The sequence below is a fragment of the Dreissena polymorpha genome, chromosome 6 (assembly GCF_020536995.1).
Source record: "Dreissena polymorpha isolate Duluth1 chromosome 6, UMN_Dpol_1.0, whole genome shotgun sequence".
Taxonomy (NCBI): Eukaryota; Metazoa; Mollusca; class Bivalvia; order Myida; family Dreissenidae; genus Dreissena; species Dreissena polymorpha.
In genome coordinates this window covers 94245822-94269918 of record NC_068360.1, presented here as the reverse complement: position 1 = coordinate 94269918, position 24097 = coordinate 94245822, and the positions used below count along the sequence as shown (strand labels likewise).

At 35.9% G+C, this 24097-nt stretch overlaps 1 pseudogene; it reads left to right on the top strand.

Moving 5' to 3' along the window:
- Positions 1-6943: 6943 nt before the first annotated feature.
- Positions 6944-12019, top strand: LOC127834525 (NAD-capped RNA hydrolase NUDT12-like; annotated as a pseudogene).
- Positions 12020-24097: the final 12078 nt, after the last annotated feature.

Here is a 24097-nt window from a genome sequence, read left to right as displayed (position 1 = left end):
TGTTATGAGATTGTGATCAAACTCGAGTTGAGTGCAGAGAAGAATACAAACATGTAATTGCCCGGACCCAAAAGACAAGAAAATTAAAGCTGAATTATATGCTTAAGGTTAGCATGGCAAGGATGTTGAACAAGGCGGATTACAATGTGTGTTGGCAGATGCACTTGCCGGAAGTGTCAACTTGAATATCCGTCTTTGCTGCAGTTGGGCACTTCCATTACCTGCGATCTGATTCTTTCTATCTGCAGCAAATGAACAACAAAGAGGAAACGCACCCAGACGTTTGTCGAACGTTGGTCGACGGTTTTGACGCTGTTCGAAGAGGCAATCAGTGCTTGCAGGGCTAGACAGTAATCTGGACATTGAGAAAAAATTGATGAGGTTATTAAGAGCACATGTGATCTCACTCGAGACAGTGGGATGATCAAATAAATCTGTGGACCCTATATACACTTCTAATATTCCAGGTCAATAGTGCGATGACAGATTTTGCCGACCTGACCTTTCCTACAAATCCACAACACAAAGTCCCATCTGAGGTGCGCATCAAAAGAGAAGCTTCTGTTTTTTATCAAATGCAGACAAAAATTACAACCTGCTCACTCCACATAGCTGACCCTACTCTGAGAAACATAGTAATGGGATAGTGGCTGGTTCAGATGTAAATGTTTATGAATTTGAGGAAGTTGGGAACAAAATCATAAGGGATATAATATGAAAGTCGGCTTTTGCTTAAGATTCAAGATAAAGGGCTGATCCTAAATTCTTGGGATTAGATCCGCCGTTAAGATCGTTTCTGACCGTGCTATTGATCCTGCTCTTTTGTTTCAAAGTGTCCTGATGGTGTCATAATCTAGAGATCTTTTGGTTGTGGACATATTGTCGTATGAACTTAGCCCGCTTCCTCCTACCCTTTTTGAAGACTAGACAAACTTCCAGACAAGCCTTACATCGCTAAGGCAAAGAGAGATCGTGCTGCTTACGCATCAAGTTAGGCTGTTATTAACTGTATTCCTAAAAAAGAGTATTACTTTCTTGATGCTAAATCGTTTATTATACAATAATGCATCAAAGCAATAGCCAAGTTTTTTGCAGATTATTAATAATGTGTCATTAAAACTATTTTATTTTGTTCACATCTGTATTAATTTATGATTTCTTAACATATTTTGCTGTCACCTTATAATTCCATTTTGATACATCTCTGTGCCATATGTAATGATAAAACGCGTAAACAGAAGAACTTACAGCGCACTACTAGCATTTTATAGAATATTCCGAACACAAAGCAAACCGAGGAAATCTAAAATACTTGTTCACGATCCCTTTTGTTAAAATTCGTATTTTACACCATATTAAGAGTTATTTTTATATAACGGTACACATAGTGTTGGCCATGAAATTTGTTTTTAATTCTTTTAAACAAATCATCACCTTTCCATTATATAAATAAAGCTTTTTTTGGCATCCAAGGTAAAAAAGACTAGATGCCAATTATGTCATTATTTCAATATGTGTTTTTCTGACAAGTAACGGTTTGGAGATCGTGAAATAATGAAGAGTTATACAAAAAGTTTTGACCTGTCCTACTTTGTATGTGTATGTACATCACTGACGTTTGCGTTGAGCCTGCTTGCAAAATTTCAAGTATTATTCCAACTTTAGATATTGATGTATTTGCGTTCTCTTGCATAAGGAAAACTAGCATTAGTCTTTTGTAACCATTTGTCAATAGGCTGGAATAGAAAAAAATCAAGCACACGCAAATACAAATTGTTATCATTCTGAAGAAGACAAAATAATACGTATTCAAAGTTTAATGAATTCAAACGACAATAAAGTATAATGCAGGTTCAAAATTATAACGTGTATCTATACTTAATATGTGAGATAAATCGATTCCCAACTAATTGTTCACAAATGATAATAGAGAATTATATATTATATTGAGCATGTTAATATGTTTTGTAATAAAGATGAAGTTTATCATTCGAGACTAAGAACATGGAAGCGTGACTCGGTTTGGGGCGTGATACTACCGGTAGAGGCATGTTTGGGTGATGACGTGGAACCGGTTGTGTTGATCGTGTTACGGGCGCCCACGCTGTGGCTCGCAGTGTCAGGTGCAAATAGCCTGCTCTCCGCCTCGGACCAGGTGACCCCATAAAAATGGGCAAAGGTGGCTAAAGTGACAGCCTTCTTATAGGAGGGGCACTCCTGGTAGGAAGCGGAGTGCGGGCCGCCACAGTTGGCGCACCAACGTGTTTTGCTGGTGCACCTTCTCTGGCAAGTAGATCCGGCGCAGCGGCAACAGGTAGTAATACTAGAACATTTGCCCCTGCTGGCTTTGTGGCCGAAACCCTGGCAGTTAAAACACCGGGCAGGTTGGACCGGGCAGGGACGAATGTCAAGGGCAATATTTGTGCCCTTCACAAGAATTTTGCTAGGGACAGGAATAGAGGTAAGGAAAGATATTTTAACCAGTCTCGGAAAGCCAGGGGGGCGCGGGGCGATAGGGGTCAACCCTTTCCAAGTTGGTTATAGAGAGTTCAGAAAGGGCAATCGCAGGGCTAAATACAAGACTTCTTTGAAGTTCCGTGAGTTCCTGACTTTCCGGGATCCCTGCTATAAAACCTGAAACTGACCTCATTTTTGAGGGAGATAAGGCCCGGACTGCGACGCTGCCAAGGTGGAAAGTCCCCCTAGAGAGAAGGGTAGCAAGCGCCTGAGCGGACTTGAGCTGCAGTAAGATGCAACCAGACGCAAGAGGCACAGTCCGCTCAACGAATCCAGGAAGTTCCTTAGCCAAACACGAGGCCAGTTGAAAGATAGTAAAAAAAAGACATAATGGGGCCTACACTTCCGACTGACTGGAGGAGGCATCTAAAGGGCATGGTGTTGTGGGTAAGGTGATGGGAATCCAACCCTGAAAGCGCCTCCCCTAGTAAAGGGGTTAGGTTCTTGCTCTGCCCCTTGGATATTTTATTGTGTAAAAACATTTGTATGAATTGAAAGAAAATTGGACTGGGAATAAGGAAATAATGACTTCTACAATCTTAATCCTGAAAAAGTCAACCAATGAAAAATTATTTCTAGTCACCGTTAATATCAAATAGCCTGACAGTTAAGCATAAATAATAAGCACCGCACCGGTAAACAACCCAATAAGTTTATATAAATAAATAATAATGGAAAATTAAGTCATTTGGTAGTTGTTAAATGTTATAATGTAAAAACCAAAAATAAATTCCGAATACCAAATGACGTCCGAAATAGTGCTATTTAGATTTTACAAAAAGAGAAAACATAACAAGTCGTGGACGGGCAGGGTATCAGTAACGGTAGGTCTGTGGTATGATTCGTCTCTGTTCTTGGTGGTCTCTCTCTGCTTTTATTTACTTTATGGTATGATGACAGAGGTTACAAAAATATCTTTGTTTATAAACTTTGCAATATGGCGACCGGAAACGATGCAATGATGTGACACGACAGGTTTTTATTAATTGGTTTTAAGGGAATATGCGTTACCCATTTTTTTGTTTGATCATATACTTGTTAATGTAAATTAAAGGTACAACTGACTGACGATCATTACAGTTTGTTAAAGGTGTGACCTGTGGCTTTAATCATAAAATTGTTAATGAAAATTAAAGGTAAAACTGTCAATCATTATAGCAGATCACAACAAATGCAAGTATCAATCTGTGAATAATTACAAACGTTTAACATACATGGTACCTTAATAACATAATAAAAGTTGATTTGTTGAGTGTTTGTCTACAGTTGCTTCTAAACAAATTAATTGTTCCTTACTTATTAACTGGTAAGTTGTAAGACTTGGATGATCAAACAAAATTATCAATAAGCCATGCGTTTTGGTGGAAATGTGAGAAAACCATCGAATTAATTATTTCATTTGTAAGTGAACATATTAATTGCGATTACATTAACATATTGTGAATGTCGGTTTGTTGACTTAATTAGAACGGAAACAAACAAAAATTAAAACAACGACAAATATATTATATTTTTTTTTATTTCATGAAGTTTACATATTCATATTTGCTGCACAAAATACATACAGCGTTTATGTACTTTTACTTGCATGTGCAATTAGTGAAGATGTCATTAGAAAATATTTCCTTTGAAATTTGTTAAGTTTAATATTTACGTTATCTCATTCATATATTGGTAAACACCGTTATGCTACGCTTTAATGATCTGGGTGACTTGTTCTCAAGACTATTATCAGCTTATCAACAATAAGTTTAAAATAACATGCCAATTTCTTGTGTACTAGGAGCAACCGATAATGCGCTAAATAGCTTCAGTAAGGACACTAAGGGTGCGTATTAATGATAACAATAGGTAGTCTTAACAGTTGTTGTTTACTTTTTCCAGAAAAAAGACAATAACGGTGCGGATATTTTATGATTATTTTTGCCTTCATAAATGACCCTGATCACCCAATGATTTCATCTATACTTCGGAAAACATAAAATTATCCCAAGACACACACATAAATATATATATATATATATATTATGATGCTTTTGTGGATAAATATGTAATTCATTTAATAAATCTAACATAACTGATGTGTTTATTATCAATAAAGTAATGTCTTCTATTAAAATTGGATGTGCAATAAAACTTGGTTTTACAAAAAATTATAATAATCTTATCATCCTTTTTCATTGAATCATAGCCAAACATATTTAAAAAAATTATTCTTGTTAGCCAGTCAAACCATTCAGTGTACTATGGTATATTGCCTTTTTTGTTTATCATGTCCACAGTTTCCTTATTTGTTCATATCATCCGCAGATTCATAATGTCCGCAAATTTCAAAATTATTCATATATCCGCAAATCCCTTCTTTGTACATAAAATCCGCTGTTTTCTTCTTTGTTCATATCATCCGCTCTTTCCGATAATCCTTCTTTGTCTATATTATCCGCTCTTTACTATATACCCTATATCAAATATATCATCCGCAGATTCCTTCTTTGTATATATCATCCGCAGTTTCCTTCTTTGTTCATATCATCCGCTCTTTCCGATAATCCTTCTTCGTCTTTATTATCCGCTCTTTACAATATACCCTATATCAAATATATCATCCGCAGATTCCTTCTTTGTATATATCATCCGCAATTTCCTTTTTTGTTCATATCATCCGCTCTTTCCGATAATCCTTCTTAGTCTATATTATCCGCTCTTTACTATATACCCTTTATCATCCGCTCTTTTATCCGCCTTTTAGAACGTGCCGTTTATTGTACAGAAGACGGCGTTTAGGTTTTGTTCATTCTACATTATGACCTCGAATGTTTTCATCGAGAGTTTATCTGTTGAATATCTGTCAATAAAAGTAAGTGGTATTGAATGAATATCTTAACCTTTGTGTATTTTTAGAAACTTGCATTTTTAATGTAGAGCCATACAACAGACATTTGGAAGAATTCAGTCATTTAACATAATTACATATGTATGAAAGTGCGAAATAACTTGTGTATAGCAAACAAAAGTAAACAAGAACATTTTTGCCGATCTACCTACCCAATCTTAGAAAATTGTTGATGAAACAAACAACTTATTGTTGGCCTAATGTCATACGATTAATTTTAAACGATATCAACGGTAGGCATATTTCAGTTAAACTGTATTTAATAATGATTATGCATATGTTAGTACTTCATTTCTCTCCGATGTATCGATAATGTTAACTTAACAATATGATATACATGTATGTATGATATGATACAACACCAATTGAAAAAAAATAATTCGTCAGCCTTTGAACGGGCCTCTGCACTTATCTTGTATAATTGTATAACAGTCACCGAAACGCTTAATTGTTTTAGTGCATGATAAGTATTTTGCAAGAGAGATTTTTATGTTTTGTTTTAGAAAAGGGAACATTGCTGGTTTTATCTGGGATAAAATAAGTTTAAGTGCGGTAACATTCCCAAAAATGTCCAGTTTCAACCAGGAATTCAAGGAGCGATTCTTTAGAGGGCAGGGCCCTCAATCTGTCAAATCCACGGCCGAAATTCGGCCGCATTCCCCCCCCCCCCCCTGAAAAGTATACTTTTTTCCCCTTTTTGGGGGAAAAATTCCCCCTAAAAAAAAATAATATATATATAAATAGATGTCTCATGATTACTATATCTCAATTCTATTTTAATTTAATCTTGTCAAACATACTAAATTATGAAATAAGCAATGAATATAGTGCAAACATGTACAAATGTAATAATTAGAGAGTAAGTTAAAAATCCCCCAAAAAGGGAAACGCCGCGAAAATTCCCCCTGCTATGGGTAGCGACCCGCTTTCCCTAAAATGGATTGAGGGCCCTGGAGGGGCCGCTTCGGCGGAAATTGATGACATCAGACTGTATATTAAAGGTAAACTGGACTTTGTTAAACTTACAAATAAGAAGACATCCACTGGTCAACAGCCTAGATATAATGTAGGTCATAGACCTTAGTTGTCCGCTACGCACTGTCATACTAACTTGTCTTTTGTAAACAAGGTGTATTGATGCTTTACATCGGGAAATTGACGACCTGGGTCATATCTTGAAAACGGACCATTCTGTATGTTGCACGTTTCCTACTTACTGATCCGGGGCCAGTCTTCATAGGTCAATGGTATTGTGCAAATGATTATTTTATGCACTCCATAACATTTGGTTCAGACCAATAAACAATATTCATTGTTGTGTTTTTATTGTCTCTTTTATATAAATAAAATGAATGTCCATATAGTGGTCAATTAAACACTAATCTAGATAACTCATTACAAGGAGTAAATTACATTGTAGATAGTTCATTTCGACTCTTTATACCTGTCTATGATGTATACATTTGTTAAAAAATACTCGTGTACACTCATCATCTTTATGATATTATGTGTGCGATTCGTAATTGAACAAAAACACCATAGAGGAAAATACATTTGATCTAAATGTATTCGCCGTATGTGTCACGGTTGTCCGTTGATCTCTCCGCAGGTAATGAAGACGTTAACCAACGGAACGAGCGCGGCTGGACGGCCCTGATGTTTGCCGCGCGCAACGGACACCTGCATGTTGTAAGGGAGCTCGTGCAGCACGGGTACGGAGTGGTGGTTAACAGGGATAATGTGCAACCAGACTTATGGTCTCACAATAGAAATCTTAACGAAAGTTGTACATTACTCAGATCAATTTTTTTTTACGAAATTCCTTTTTCTGTTTTCAAAATGATGTTTCAATATTAATTACTCTAGTAACTTTAACGTTTTGATACAAGCCACAGAGCCAAAATAGTAAGAGACTTTAGAAATAGTTTTAATTGAATGGATGTCTTTCAGGGGCATGGCGTATACAGGCACTGATTGGTGTTATGTGGCGTATAAATGCAAATATGACCGACTTAAAGGAAAAAGGAGAATATTTGAAGTACAAATACTATTTCAAATGAACCACTGAATCTTTACTTACGATGGTTTTACGGGGAGCATTGGTTTTACGGGGAGCATAATCGTTTATTGAACGCAGCATCTTCTTCGTTTTTGTTATTAATTTCTGTAGATAGTTGTATGGTTTTAGTTCGTTTTCAGTCATAGTTACATGTTCGCTGTTATAAATGATCAAAGATGTTTTAATATCGATTATTGTCTCTACACTAATCAACACAAGGTATGACGCCATAGAAACTCGTATTAGTTATGAACGTGCATTTGATTTGGGTTATGTCGTTGCATGTGTTGTTGTTTGATTTTGGTTTTACTTGTTTATTGGAATAGACCTATCCATGGAAATGTTTCATTAAATAAACACTCATCAGGAGGAAAAAATAACATAATTATTATATTAAAATCAAATATCATCTGTACTGATATTAATTAAACAACAATGTGTTTCCTTTAAAGATCAGCGTTGTTTATACCTTTGGAATAATACGTTTTATAAGACACTCCGGGACAGGTCTATTTACACCCTAACCATCTTCATGACACTTAACTTGTTATCCTGTCACCAGCTGTGACACGTCAGTGTTCAACAGTACCGGTCAGGCAGCGCTAGATATCGCTCTCTTCTGGAACCATGGAGACGTGGCGCGTCATCTGCAGGCGGAGCAACGTGACCTGCATCCGGATGACAACATCCGCAACTACTTTTCGCTAAACACGCTCAACAGGTGTTCCGATAAACGGAAGGACCGAGGATGGTTGGCAAATAAAATTAACGACGCAAACACGCGTTTCGTAGTCTTTCGTAATTTGGAAGTTTTGGCGACAAAATTGCCGAAGAGTTCTAGTATGTATCGCTACAAACTAGGGAAAATAGAAATGAAACCCATAAAGACCATATTAGCTTGTAATCCTGTTACAATATTTGTGGGTCTCGTTCAAGAAAATAGACAGGTGCCTTTGACTTTTAAAGAACCGGCCCGTTTCGCCGTCGATCTATCCACTATGTCGGAGGAGGATGTCCGCGCCCTGTCACCCGGAAGTGAGCTTTTGCCTGGGTATCCGGCTGCAATGCAGCTTCTTCCAGCGGAAGCCGGTATATTCGCGGAGGCGCGCTCGATGCTGGCGTAGCACGATCGCTACCAGTTCTGTCCCACGTGCGGCTCAAGCAAGCGATTAGAGTAGGGAGGCTACAAGCGTGAATGCACGAATTTGGAGTGCCGCAGTCACAAAGGTAGAAAGCGTGTTTTAAAGAGAACCTAAATTTATTTATAAATATTAATCGGGCTTTGAAATTCAGCGTATGAAAAGTGGCCCGATAGCTTATTCTGGCTTGTTTCGATTATGACGTTGAATTCAACGTTGGAGCTATTAATGTCTTGTTTATTTTATTTTGTATAAATTCCATGATAATTACACGTTTTTCTTCGTGAAGTACATTCTATACGTCATCGTCTTGATAATTAAATTATCAATATAAAAATCATAATATTAAATATGCTGAACTGCATTTATTTGTTTTGATTTTTCGCCGTTTTCATCTGTATTTCAATAATATGACTGCTGTCACTTTTTCTCGGGTAAGCTGGTTTTCCAGCTCTAAGTGCGATACATATGAGGTCATATACACGTATGTATTCGATGTCTGTGTTAGTTACTTGCTCTGCAGGTGTACACAACACGTGTTATCCTCGCACGGACCCTTCCGCCATCATGCTCGTCGTGTCACCAGACGACAAGAGGTGTCTCCTGGGAAGGTCGCAACGTTTTCCCGCCAAAATGTACTCCTGTCTCGCGGGATTCATGGAACCAGGTTATTCGACCGATTGGTATTTGAGTTATTTGAATGTACCTTTATTGAAATCTTTAGCTCGCAACATTTTAAAATGGAAGTAATTTATTAACCGAAGGGCATTCCCAGATGTACTTGATTTTGGTCGGAATCTCAGAATAACGGATGACATCGTGTTATCATAACCTTGGTCATTTTATATTATTTACGAATACTGGCGTTTATGATAGGCTGTTAAATTCTCCGCGTTGTTGTGAGAGTGCTAAAGGTAAGCCGTTTTATCACACAATGTCGGTCGTCTTGCGGTTCGCGTGGTCAACTTGTAGATAGTTACCACTCAATAGACCACAATTTTATATAATCTTGATGGAGCATAGTCAGAATGTTAAGCCTTCTTTGAATCTAGCTTCACGTTAGTCCCAAAACTAGATCACCAGGTAAAATCTTAGGAAAACATTGTTACCACTCTAGAGGCCATATGTATTACTCAATCTTGATGAAACTTAGTCAGAATGTTTATCTTTATACTTCTAGGCTGTGTTCGAATCTGGGATTCGTGCGTAAAAAAACGAGGTTAACATTATACAAACCTTGTTTCCACTCTAGAGCAATCTCCACGCAGAGTTGTCGTTCCTTGCTCTCACATACAACTCTGCATAAGGCTCAGCACGCCATTGTGTCTACCAAATAGCTAAAACCGAACAAACGCATACAATGTATATTTGAGTGGATATTTAAGATCGCATGCATTTAATTAAGAAATATGACTTTTAAATGTACGATAAATCGTGCAAAAACTTGTGAGTTTTAATGCAACTCTTTGGAACTATTTTATTGCCCATTTACACAGATGTAATCATTCCACGCACTTCACAAATGTAAACAATTGTACATATTTTTTATTGAGTGACGTTAGGCATTGCTTCGACGTATTTATGTATGTCGGTTTCTTAACATAAAAAAACATATCAATTTTATAATAATTAATTAAGACTGATATAAGATATCATGGTATGAGATGGTTTTCTTTAATGCAGTTAATGCAATGTAACCGTCGTGCAAGAGATTGTTTAGTATACTGTAACCTCACTGATGAACGCTTGGAATGATCATGACATGAATGAGATGCTTTCATAACAATAGTCCGTTCTGAGCCCAACACAGAGGTGAATGTAATGTGACCGTCGTGCAAGAGATTGACTCTAGAGGCCACGTTTTATGACTCATCTCGATAACACTTAGACAGAACGGTAATATAGTCAATGCCGATGTGTCATTTACAAGTAGGTCCACCTATATACACTAGTAACTTGCGTATCAGAAATATAGAAACGATAATGCGTTGTTGTGTGATTTAAACAGGGTTACACAATTTAAATGTTTAAGGTCAGTTTATATTCTGATATCTCCGTTCAAGTACGTCTTCAGCTTTCGTAACAGTATAAATCCTTTTTATAAACATTTGTTTACAACGGGTTATATTTCGCTCACAAAAGCCCACAGCTTAAATTCTTACGACGACATTGTTTATTTAACTCGTTTCTTGGTATTATATTATATCAGAAATATTTTTTTAAGTAAAGTTGTTTTATAAGAAAATATTTTCAGTTTTAAATAATACGGGAATATAAGAACGAATCCCTTAAACACTTTCGTTCAAAAGTAAACAAAGCCGTCGCTCTTTGCTGCAGGTGAGACGCTAGAGGACGCCGTAAGACGGGAAGTAGAAGAGGAGAGCGGGGTAATTGTCGACCGGGTGGAGTACCACAGCAGCCAGCCTTGGCCCTTCCCCGCGTCTCTCATGCTCGGCTGTATCGCGCATGCCACCACGGAGACGGTCAAGGTCATAAGCACGTTCACAGCTGTCCGCGTGACCCTCATGTTAAAACAATATTACCTCCAGAGTGTAGATCCATTTCAAAATTAAGCTGATCATTATTTTCTAGCGTAGATCTATCTATGCGGACCTCACACAAAAAAATCGTTCCAGAAAATTAATGTATTGTTATGCGAATAAACTCATTTAAAACAGCCCTTTTCATACTCATTATAGGGAATTTAATTTTGAATATTGTAATGATATGTACAATCATAAAAATCTTTCTTCGGAATTTTCGAAAACGGCTAAAGATAACCGCTTCGTATTGGGTTGAGTGTTGTTTAGCACATCCGCAAGTAGAATAAGTTTTCATATCATTCTAATTTATTTTGAAATTGTTATCTGACTCACTTGTTGTTGTTTTTTTTTCAGATCGACGAAACCGAGCTAGAAAACGCTCGCTGGTTCAACCGACCGGAAGTGGTTCAGATGCTCACGCGGCAGCACCCTCAAGGCCTCTTCGTGCCGCCGGAACAGGCGGTTGCTCATCAGATCATTAAGACGTGGGTCCGACGAACCGCAAATCTATGAGCATTATAATTATTAATATGCATCTAGTTTACTACCAGTGAACATTATACACACATTTATAGGGTTTTGGCAACAATTGGTAACCGGTCTCCGAATAAAAACAGAGAGTTCTGTAGATTGAAAAATGAAAAAAACAACGTTTGACTCAAAAGTCCTGGAGGTTACGAAATCCAAGACAGCGTAAGATAACATAAGATAAATATGACTCAATTTGAACAATTACTTTTATTAGCTGGCGGTTTGCTTTTTTATTGTCTAAACTGTCTTAAATCTTAATGCACATGTATAAGTATTTAATATTTATTTAATGTGAACATTTTTGAATTAAGAGTTATAAAAAAATTATGTTCACTTATTATGCGACTTTGTCAGTTGTTTAACATATATGTCTAAATTCAATAGGCACGAATTATGTCTCTCTTTTTTCCACCATAAAAGAAAAGACAAACAATATTTGAATTACAGATTTCCTAAGACAGTAAAGTGCACATTTGTGTGGCTTGTAAGCAAATATTTTCATAACTACTAATGAAATAAATTCGAACAATGATAAAATGACAAACTATGCTCTGTATCATTATGTATCAAATTATATTGATTTTATAATGCCAATCGGTAATTTATTGAAAATTGATATCATTTGCATAACGTGCGTAGCAAAGGCCATAGCCAATTAAAATCTTGTAACATTAAAACAAAAAACGAATTTCTTTTACACACGTGTATGCAATGGGAATTTTTAATCTTTAATGTTATTCATTCGATAATTCTAAGAGATATGAAAACTGGTTAGTTTAAGTCGTAAGAAACCTAACTTATGCCCGTTTAAATAATACGTGCACTCTACCAATAGCCATGGAGAAATCATGATGTGGATGCTTTAACATGCGTTAAACAGACAGACTAGCATATTAACGTCTCACTTTTGTACATAAAAACACAGTAAAGCAGACAAAATCAGTATATACAAAAGAGATACGAGAGACGATGGTTATAAAAATCCTAAAAGTGTTCAACGAATATATTAATCATAAACTCTTTTACATCTGTTAGAAATGTAAAAAAGATCCTGAAGGAAATTAAATTTAAAATGATTTATTTTCGTTAAATATATATAGATAAACACACATATACAATAGGAAACACTGGAATTTGTAGAGTGTTAACAGTTTTGTAGTTATGAATTACAAGGTGTATAACTATTTGATACGCAATTTACTATGCGCACGCGAAGAGACTAGGATGAATGATGAATGTATAGCTGTATAATTATCAAGTTGTACGTAGAACACGTATTTTTTGTTCATAAATTGAATCCCATTATACGGTCGCATCGACGGTACGTCTGTAATGCTGCATATCCAAGTCAATACATACACGTCATAAAAAGTGAATACTTAAATCCTTATTTAAAGTTTCGTATATAAGATAAGCCAACTATAGTTCATGAAGTAATACAGTTCCCAGAACCTTGATACGTGTGTATGACAGAGTCGTTGAGGAATGTAGAATAGAGCAAACAGATTTCTTTGAATGATTTTGTGTTAGTTGAAATCCTTCTATGATATTGCGTTGCAATAAAAAAAACTGTTAAGTTTTTCTCTTTTTTTTTCTTAATTTTATTTAAAAAAATATCACTTATTTACAAAAAACATCCAAATATATATAATGCGAAAAAACGTCGATATGCCCTTAAAGAGGAAATGTTGTTAAAAAGTTAAAAACGTCGCTGGTGTATTTTATTGCATATTGTTAAATAGTATAGTTTTGTATCCTAATGTTTGTGTAGAAGTTTACTGTTTTGAAAAGAAATATATTTTTGAAAAAAAATATTTAAACACGAGTATTACAACATGCATAAATAAATAAGACCACCCTTTTCCTCTAACTGTTTAATCATTATTTTAACAGCGCAAAGTTTTTCAAAACCACGAAAGTCTTTTCTATAAATTGGAATTGGCCGTTTTGTTCCGTTTTGTTCCGGTCCATCATCGACATCGACCGGCATGTGATTTGACCGTCGAGACCCTACATCCACACCCAGTAAAATGGCGGCAAGTATAATACGTTTCACGCGCTTTGGGTGACGTCATTGCTCGTGAAAGATATTTGACGTCATGAAAGCAGGATTTAAAGATGGAAGTACAAAGAACGTCGCTTTGTTAACCGCTGCGAAAGGGTGCGTATTTTTTTTTGATAGTTTATATTTACGTTTTATCAGAATCGCGCAAGAATTGCCTCAAATTAGTAAGCCCAATCAGCGTTTTATTGTGTTCTTTGCTTCTACTATTAACAAGAACTTCAACTGATACGAACATGAATTTTATTTTAATATGTTTATTTAATGCTCGGAAAACTCATTGTATATTTAGACTACTACTTATAAAACAAAGTCGGGTTTTCAACATCTGTTTTCGGCATAAAAATTGTTATTCCAAACCAGATTTTACGCACTTTACTGTACAAAATACCGTTAGGGCCACCGTGGTTACTCATTAAAATCCAGAGGGCGAGAATGCGAGAACGCGAAAGTACGATGACGACAGTGCGACAATACGATGGCGACAATGCGTTCGTACGATTGCGAAAACGCGCTAGTACGATGACGACAATGCGACAGTGCGACAATACAATGGCGGCAGTGCGATAGTACGGGGCGACAATGCGATAGTCATATCGTACTGTCGCCGTGGTATCATCGCAATGTCGCCATCGTTCTATCGCATTGTCGCCATCGTATTGTCGCACTGTCGCCATCGCATTTTCGAATTGCCGCCATCATACTATCGCGTTATCGCATTGGCACCATCGTACTATCGCACTGTCGGCTATCGCCATCGTATTGTCGCACTGTCGTCATCGTATTTTCGCACTGTCGTCATCGTATTATCGCACTATCGAACTGTAGTATTGTCGCCATCGTACTATCTCACTGTCGCCATCGTATTGTCGCACTGTCGTCATCGCACTGTCTGATTGTCGTCATCGTATTATCGCGTTCTCGCATTGTCGCCATCGTACTATCGCATTGTCGCCATCGTATTGTCACCCTGTCATCATCGTATTGTCACATTGTCGCCATCGTACTATCGCGTTCTCGCGTTCTCGCCCTCTGGATTTTAATGTGTAACCACGATGGCACTAACGGTATTCCGTAATACTGCTAAAGCACAGTATGATTAGGTCACTCCCAATGCTCAAATCTCTATGTCTATTTTAGTAACAACACATGTCTATGGAAGGATATTTAGGTAAAAGTTACATCATTCGTGGTGAATATTTACATTATGACTGATGCTTATTCTAATTTGCTTTATGACAATTCCAACATGCTTGTTGTCTATTCGTTTATACTTGATGATTGCTGCAACATTACATCATTCATGAATAATATTTACATTATGCGTGATGTTTATTCTAACATGCTTCATGACAGTTCCAACATGCTTGTTCTCTATCGGTTATACTTGATGATTGTTTCAACATGCTTGGTGACTATCCAATGTTTGTGTGTTCATTATTCCTGAAACCAGTCATAATCGGTTTTGCCACTAAGCGTCATTAACAACGGCAGTTAGCAACAGGCAGTAAGCAGAATGCAAGTTACTAAATTATGACATCAGGTGGCGCGCGTTTATTTTCCGTATGTTGAATAAATTACTTTTCGGAAAAAAAAGCGAAAACATCCGAATCATTTTGACTAGTAAACTGAATAAGCTGAATTAGTTCCCTTCGTTATATAATCTCCATTAAACTAAATACGTTCATTATTGCCATGAAGACCAGTAAGTTTACACAATGAATTGACTGCCGTGAATGTTTTTGATATTTGTAAGATGCAATTGGCACTCAAGAAATTATACATGTATTTTATTCAGAACATAACGGGGCTGATGTGTTGGAATTGTGGCCCTTCCCTAGTCCAAATAATTACAGTAGACGTAATCTACCGATGTGCATTGCATATCGACCTCATATTTATAAAGTAGCCCAAACCCCCATTGCCACAGACCTGTGCGTGAAACTTTCAGATTTCTCTAGTCTGTTTACCATGCTATAATTACAATTTCTATAAACACATATTTATCATTTTATGCTCAGTTTTATATCCAGTAGGGATAAAGATATACAATAATTGTTTATCATTTTATGACTATATAATGTCTGTGGTATACAGAGAAACCTGAAAGTTACAAGTACTCGTGTCTAGTACTGTACAACTATTGTACTCCTCGTTGAGAAAACAACTACTTCATCTACATGTATTAAAATATCATAAAACATAATTTTCAATCAAGTTGGAAAAAATCAATAAATAAATGTCATATAAACAGGTTTGTCATGAACGTTGACGTCGCTCTTGGTTACCAGAAAAATTCCCACGCACGGATTTCAACCGTCATTGTTTACAATCAATTAAGTGCATAAGTACTTGAATTTGTATAGTGTTTTTTAAAAGTGTCCAGCTACAGGTGGTTAGCGTGTGGCTATAATACTAGTTAGTGAAAACATATTTTGGAATGATAAGTAATCATATTATAACGAAAAATCAACTTTTCTTAAAAAAAATAAGTTAAATATATATTCAACAAGGTATCCAACTCGAAATCATCCGAAAACGGGATGCATCGTTTTAAACAGCCATTACTTCATCAATTTTGCAGCGATTTTCACGATCTTGGTCTTATTCAACGCAGAAATAAATTTCCTTTCTGGAAATGTATATGTCTTGCAATATTTTTACAAATACTGGGTCAACTTTTAAAAAATAACACGATACACAACTCGCGTGACCCAGCTGTGATCGATCAGACAGTATTCATGACTGAAATCTTCAAGGGGAAATGGGCATTTTCCCTGCAAAGTTCACGAACCTCGATACCATAATTCAATAAAACGTATGAAAAAAACATTCTTACCGTGCTTGCCGTAGAATTATGCATCAAAACTAACTGTCCAGCGCATTTTCAAACCTTTGTTTACATACATTTCAACCAACTGACATTTTAAACACAAGAGTGATTTCATTGCTCCAATGCGGAGTTGTGTCTTTACAACTGGAGATTTCATTCATAAATACGGTCTGATCGATAACAACTGGGTCAAGCGAATTATGTATAGCTTTATTTCTTAAAATTTGACCCAGCATGTGAAGAAATATAACAAAATATATACATTTCCTAACAGGAAATTCATTTCTGCGTTGAATAAGACCGGGTCATGAAAATCGCTGCAAAATTAATTTAGTAATGGCTGCTCAAAACGATGCACCCCGTTTTCGGGTGATTTCGAGTTGGATACCTTGTTATATATAAAACGGTAGTGATTTTTTTTTATATAGAAAATTTGATTTTTCGTTTTAATATTATTATTTATCATTCAAAAAGATGTTTTCACTAATTATTATCATAGCCACACGCTAACCACCTGTGTGTCCAGCACGTGTGCCGGGAGAACAGGGCTTAATGTATTTTTTGTTAAGCTCTATAATATTTATATCCAATCTGTATGAAAAAATGTCGGTGAACATTATTCCGGTATTAATTTTTGAAAATATTGAGGCATTCGTTAATTATGGATCTAAAACGGAACATTAATCCGCAAAAAAAAACACCGGGCATATTGCATATTAGATTGGACACATGAAATTATTTCGAAAGAAAGCAATAAGAGTTTCAATTCTACATGAGTAAGTCTCGCTGTGCACGATTACGCTCTTACTGCTCGTATATATTTGACTCTTGGCAAATACCTAGTGTTTTATTTTGCTTAATCTAAATTGTGTCATGCATCTATATGTACTTAAAGCAGCATGACCAACAGCTCTTTCATATGTGAAAGAGATTGACACGAAATACCTACCCATCTATAATAAAGTTTATATGTGCACTTCAATATTATAGTTTTAAAGCATTTTATGTGGTGCAATATAAAAGTACTCTAGTAAATTTGAAATTATGTAATCGATTTCCTCTCAACATACATGCAAAGTTCCAGATAACTTTTTCAGCAAAATCTTGGTTTACACTCTATAATAATCCAGCCTTAAAGTCTATTATTAATTCTTTTTTTTCAGGTAAATATAATTTTTGGCACATCCGCATTTAGATTTATAGTCTAAGAAGAGCTAATGACAATTGCCGGGTTACAGCAGACTTTTTGCGATAAAAGGACCAGATAATGGAAAACGTTCGGCTTTTCGACTGTTGTAAAGATGGTCTGTTATTCATAATAACGTTAAAGTGCTGTTGATTTCATTATTGTAATGAGGGCCTAGACGAGTGGGAACTCATTGATAAAATGTTTACATTATATGCATTGATATTGAGTTTTACGCATGATCACACATTTTGAATTCTTATTTTATTTTTCCAATGTGTAACCGTACGCACAGAATTTAAGTCTACTTTTTTACTAAATTTAATTCAATTTTTTACGACTTTAAGCGTCTTATCTGGAGCTCTGCATACATGCATTAGTAGCATATATTGAAATATATCCATAGACTTTCTTTGGTTATTGAAGGTAAATTACTGTACAAAAATTATGGTTAGTCATTAACCAAAAAAAAGTTAAGTCTACAAACACGCGGTTAATTTCGGTTCAGTAGCAAATATCTTACAAAGGTGCGCAACTTCTCCTATAACATAAATTTTCCGTTATACGCCGTTAATTTCCGTAGTCCTCCGTAGCATTTCGGAATGACTGTCAATTGACATCATTGTATCATGCATGATAGTATGTTGCTTTGTGCTTGGGTGAAACTCACATCTTACCATCGCGTTAATTTATTAAACGCATTAATATTTGATTTCATTATGCACTGCGCCTATTGCACAAGTCTCTCTGCACAAACCAACATACACATATGCAGCATGCAATTAACGAACAAGAATGTTGCATCTGTACACATGCATGATACCATTAAGCAGAATGTAAATAGACATTGGACATCAGGCAAGATGTAAGTGTCATCAAGCATGAAAAGGTGTCTACATACTAATTGAAAGTACCATCAAGAATCATGACACAGTCACAAAGAAGGATGTAATTTTTACCTAAATACCCTTCCATATTTGTCGGCACTGTGTGTTTGCTTAATTTCACTGAAGAACGTCTACTGGTAAATCTTACAAAAAAAGTGATAAATAAGACTGAGTAGCAATTTTTTCGGCGTTGCTGTTTAACGTCAAATTTGGCCTTTCAACGAACTTCTTAAAAGCCCATTAAATTTTAATGAAGAAGTTTCCCGCTTGTAGGTCCGAATGAATTAAATCAAATTTTGCAATTGGCAATTTGATAGAAATCCCCATAAAACATTGCACATAGCTTTCTGCAATAAACAGGCCACATTGAACGCATTCACGATATCCAACAGCTCTCTTTGCAAAGACCTATCTAGTGTTTCTTGGCCGTGTAAGATCTATAAAAAGAACATCATCACCTAAACATCTACTAATAGAAGAGCATATTTTGGGGAAACAAATTCAATAAGAGTATAAAACGTCCACGATCAATAATGTGTAGTTTGTTAAAGATATCACGGCAGTAAAAACATAGCACTTTAAAGAGACCACAATCTGGTACATTTGGTCAATTGTTGCGTCCGTGGCGGACAATACATTTTTAAAAAGAAAGCGTACAAAAAAGCAAACACAAAGTTCTTCGTAAGCTTGTTTTAATCTTAAAAACACATAATCGACAGTCATTCCAGTCAAATACAATACTAACAGTCAGCACTCTAGAGATCAAAATTGCGGATATAAATATTTAATTCAGGGATATCAAGTGTATCAAGTTCGAATTCCGGAAAAAATAGCCGGTAGTCTGGGGCATTAGGTCCCTTACAGGGATAAAAGGTAAATCCCCGCCCGAGCCGTAGCTAACTGATTTATTGTAGTCTTTCTAGTTGCAATTTCTGGTGAGTACAATGCGGAATATTACGGATATTTGCAACATGTCGAAGATTTTCGGAAAGTAGCGAAGAGGTTTTCGTCAGTTAATATTCATGTCTGTGCCGGCCGCTAACTTATCAGAATCAATAAAAAAGAACCAGGAAAAATCGGTACCGATCGCAAATTTCCGGAATTCCGATAAAGCTTCAACATAATTTGTTCTCAAATGATCGCGTACTCGAACGAATCTGTCCCTACGCCTCCAACTCCCTTTAAATCTCATCGGACGTACATTGATCTCAAAATCTATCCTTGACGACTCAAATCATATTTCCTGAATAGTTTGGCCTATTGATGTCCCTGTAATTATAACAATGGTCTTTTGGATAAACACCGCTAAGTTGTTGCAATATAATAACCGTTTAAAATAGTTACCGGTTTTCATTTAATAAAATGATTAAGTCATATTCGAGATTTCAGCGATTGCCAATATTTTGCTTTTGTTTCTCATAAGCATATGGTGCTTGGTATCTGCTATTGACTCCTATGTAGATTGCAAATATTACATAACCATTACAGCGGCCGAGCGCAGATATCTGCATTTGGCCGCTAAAAAGAAAAATCTTTGCGCATTAATTTAATTCAAATCTCATTATCATAATCAAAATCATCATCATCGTCGTCGTCGTCACTACTACCACCACCACCATCATCATCATCATCATCATCATCATCTTCTTCTTCTTCTTCTTCTTCTTCTTCCTCCTCCTCCTCATCATCATCATCATTAACAACAACAGCAACACCAACTTAACATCATCATCAAACAACAATAAACATCGGTAGCATACAATGTGCTTCATCAACCATACATAATTATATGCGTTAAAACACCATAATAGAACAGCATGAATGAAGCTGTCTATTACTCTTTTATATTTCCTATACCAATATTTTTTTTTCGTTAATTGAAGGACTAGTTGAAATCTTCTATAAAAGCCCTCCCACCCCCCCAAAAATAAAAAAAATAAAACATAATAATAATAACCCTAGCAAACAACAATAAACATAGGTTAGTTAGTATACACTGTGCTTTAGCAACCATGCATAATGAATGTTTATGACTTCGGACCGTTGTGATCAAATTTAAAAAAGCAAGATGGTATGTATGCGGCACACAACACATAGATAATTATAGTTTTATACCTTAAACGTAGTTCATCAAAATAAAGATAAGTTATTATCTATGTAATACTTAAATTAGGTTTATAACGTATGCATATTTGTCTAAAACTTGTGAAATGTGATTCGTAAGCCGACGACAACATTATCATTCGGACCCTTCTCCCCACCTAACAATCGAGATTAAACACCTGTGGAGATCCCGATCTTATCAATGAATAAACCGGTTCAATGATGTCAAGTCAAATAAAACATACTATTACTATCCAAATAAATATCTATCAAAAAATGTAAATTGATATACCTACTTAACTAAAACTAAACTTAAACGATTAGCAAGAAAAATATATAAAGAAGAAGCAGGCAAAGTAGACAAATTAATTGTAACATATGTTTTCTCAGTCTCCCACTGTTGAACAATATAAATAGTATTTATCGCCACCCCAAAAGGGATCTTTATCACACGTTTGGCTCAACTAATATATAATTGTGACAGGACAAACTGTCAACAAATACCTTGTTAATGTTTTATACATAACTCCAATCAAAGGTCAACTTCCAAGGAAACTGCGGCATGTTAAAACTGTTGATTATGACAAAATGTTGTTTAGTACAAATCAGTACAATAGCGTCTGTTATGTGGCCTATACTAATCCAGTTAAATAAAACTTTAATCGCAGAAAAGTTTAGATTCTTAACACCTTTAAAGGGGCCTTTTCACAGATTTTGGCATTTTTTTAACTTATTCATTAAATGCTTTATATTGATAAATGTTAACATTGGATCATAAAAGCTCCAGTAAAAAAATCAAGAAAAAAAAAAAAGGAAATGTACATTGCCCGGAGCAGGGTTCGAACCAGTGACCCCTGGAGTCCTGGCAGAGTCCTGTAGTATAAACGCTTATGCCTACTGAGCTATTCCGCCGAGTACACATTCTCGACGTATTTTATACCTTATATAAGCAATCTTCGTAGTTTCACAAAATTTAACGACAAAAACAGAACTCTCCAAATTATTCAATCGTTTCGCGTTGCAACGCTTTATAATTTTTAGGTTTTAAAATCGTCAAAAGATGCATATAATGGCTATATTAGAGCATGGTTAATGTTCAGTATTACTGTTTCCTCACAAATATCATAACTAAAACGAAAACTTACGAATCTGAAACAACTTTTTTCAATTTTGTCAATTTACCAAAGCGTGAAAAGATCCCTTTAAGAAAATATATATAACAGTTCTTTCCTGTTTTAACAAAATGATACATTTAAAAATAAATTATGAAGCATCGCTAGCAATATTAGAAAGAGAAGTAGAAGGAGAATTATTATCAATAGTAGCAGTAGCAGCAGCAGCAGCAGTAGCAGCAGTAGCAGAATCAGTAGCAGTAGCAGTAGCAGTAGCACTAGCAGTAGCAGTAGAAGTAGCAGTATCAGTAGCCGTATCAGTAGCAGTAACAGTAGCAGCAGCAACAGCAGCAGAAGCAGCAGCAGCAGCAGTAGCAGTAGCACTATCAGAAGCAACAGCAGCAGCGGCAGTGGCAGCGGCAGTGGCAGTGGCAGTAGCAGTGGCAGTAGCAGTGGCAGTAGCAGTGGCAGTAGCAGTGGCAGTAGCAGTGGCAGTAGCAGTGGCAGTAGCACTATTAGTAGCAGCAGCAGCAGCACTGGCAGCGGCAGTGGCAGCGGCAGTGGCAGTGGCAGCGGCAGCGGCAGTGGCAGCGGCAGCGGCAGTGGCAGCGGCAGCGGCAGTGGCAGCGGCAGCGGCAGTGGCAGCGGCAGTGGCAGCGGCAGTGGCAGTGGCAGCGGCAGCGGCAGCAGTAGCAGTAGCAGTAGCAGTAAGAGTAGCCGAAGCAGTAGCAGTAGCGGCTTTTTGCTTTTTTGTTTTAGAAGTGTTTGTCGTATAAGAAGAACGCAAGGAAGACAAATTAATTGTAACCTGTGTTATCTTAGTCTCCGTTGTAGTAGTATTTGTTGTATCTACACAGCCATTTTTCAGTCACCTGAGAGACATGTTTTTATAAGAGATTTAATTGTGGACCAATACATCGTGTATTAATATCAGTGTACCCACTGGGACACCACATGGGGCGAGGATTAACAGATAAACTAGGCCTTCAACTAATTATGCGCCTAGAGGCAAACAATACTATAACTTACTGATAATTTTAGGATTGGGATGTGTTTGTATCTTATTTAAAATTAGCTAGCTTAATTCAAAAACTAATTATAGCCTCAATATTATCACAAGAACATCATCACATATTCATTGTGCAATATATAATCATATCACCATCACAATATGCCAGAGCGTTAGTATTTATTGTGCATACATATCCTACAGCAACATTTACAAAACTTATTACAAACCAACCGCTCAAGCTTTAATTAAGATTGATTTCAATTTATATTATGACATACATTAAAGATCACTGTCAATTAATTAAAAAATAGCTTGATGCTTCGTACTCAGCGATTTAAATAAAAGAAACGTTGCGTACACAATAATTGGGGTTAATAAAAAAAGTCTGCAATTAAAATAATCAAATTTAAATAATACTAGATTTAGTTTCAAATTGTCGCTCAAAAAATGTATCAGTTATATCAGTTACTAGGGAATCGATTTGTTTAATCTCCGCAATCCAATAATAATTATGGTGTTTGTATGACAAATTAATAGCTATTCGTCATTGAATGTATGATACTCATAAAATATTGAAACAATAACCACAACAACAACAACATATGTGATTATGTATATATCTTCTTCAGATACTCTGTGTCATACTTTCAAAATTATCCTCATAAGATTCATAATAATAAAATAAACACTATTGCAATCTTAGTAAAAACCAACTTAGCCGTTATGCTAATGATTTTATGTTCAGTATGCGTGTACATTTCAATATTATATAACAACAAGTGTTCACAAATACCTATGTTTAATAAATATTAAAAACATGAGAACCAATGAAGGTATTTCATTTTAATAGACTAGTTTTACCGTGTGTGTACATTCATATAAAATCTTTTGAAAATCACACTTGAGATAATGTCTTTAGGTTTTGCTATTTCTAATCGATTTAAACACCATAAAACCACCGTATTTTCTCTTACATTCTAAATTTTCTGACATTTCCTTTTTAAGCCAAAATATTTATGTTTTCATGATTCTAAATTTTCGGACATACGGATTTTCGTACATTCAGTTAAACAGCGCTATTTTATCAGATTTTGACCCTGTTTTTGCTTATCTGATGACCCTTCGGTCATGCATTTTTACAACCGGATTAAAGTAATAAAACAGAATCATGCCTAAGGGCAATCGACCATTACATTTGCGTACTTGGGTAAATTACCTTG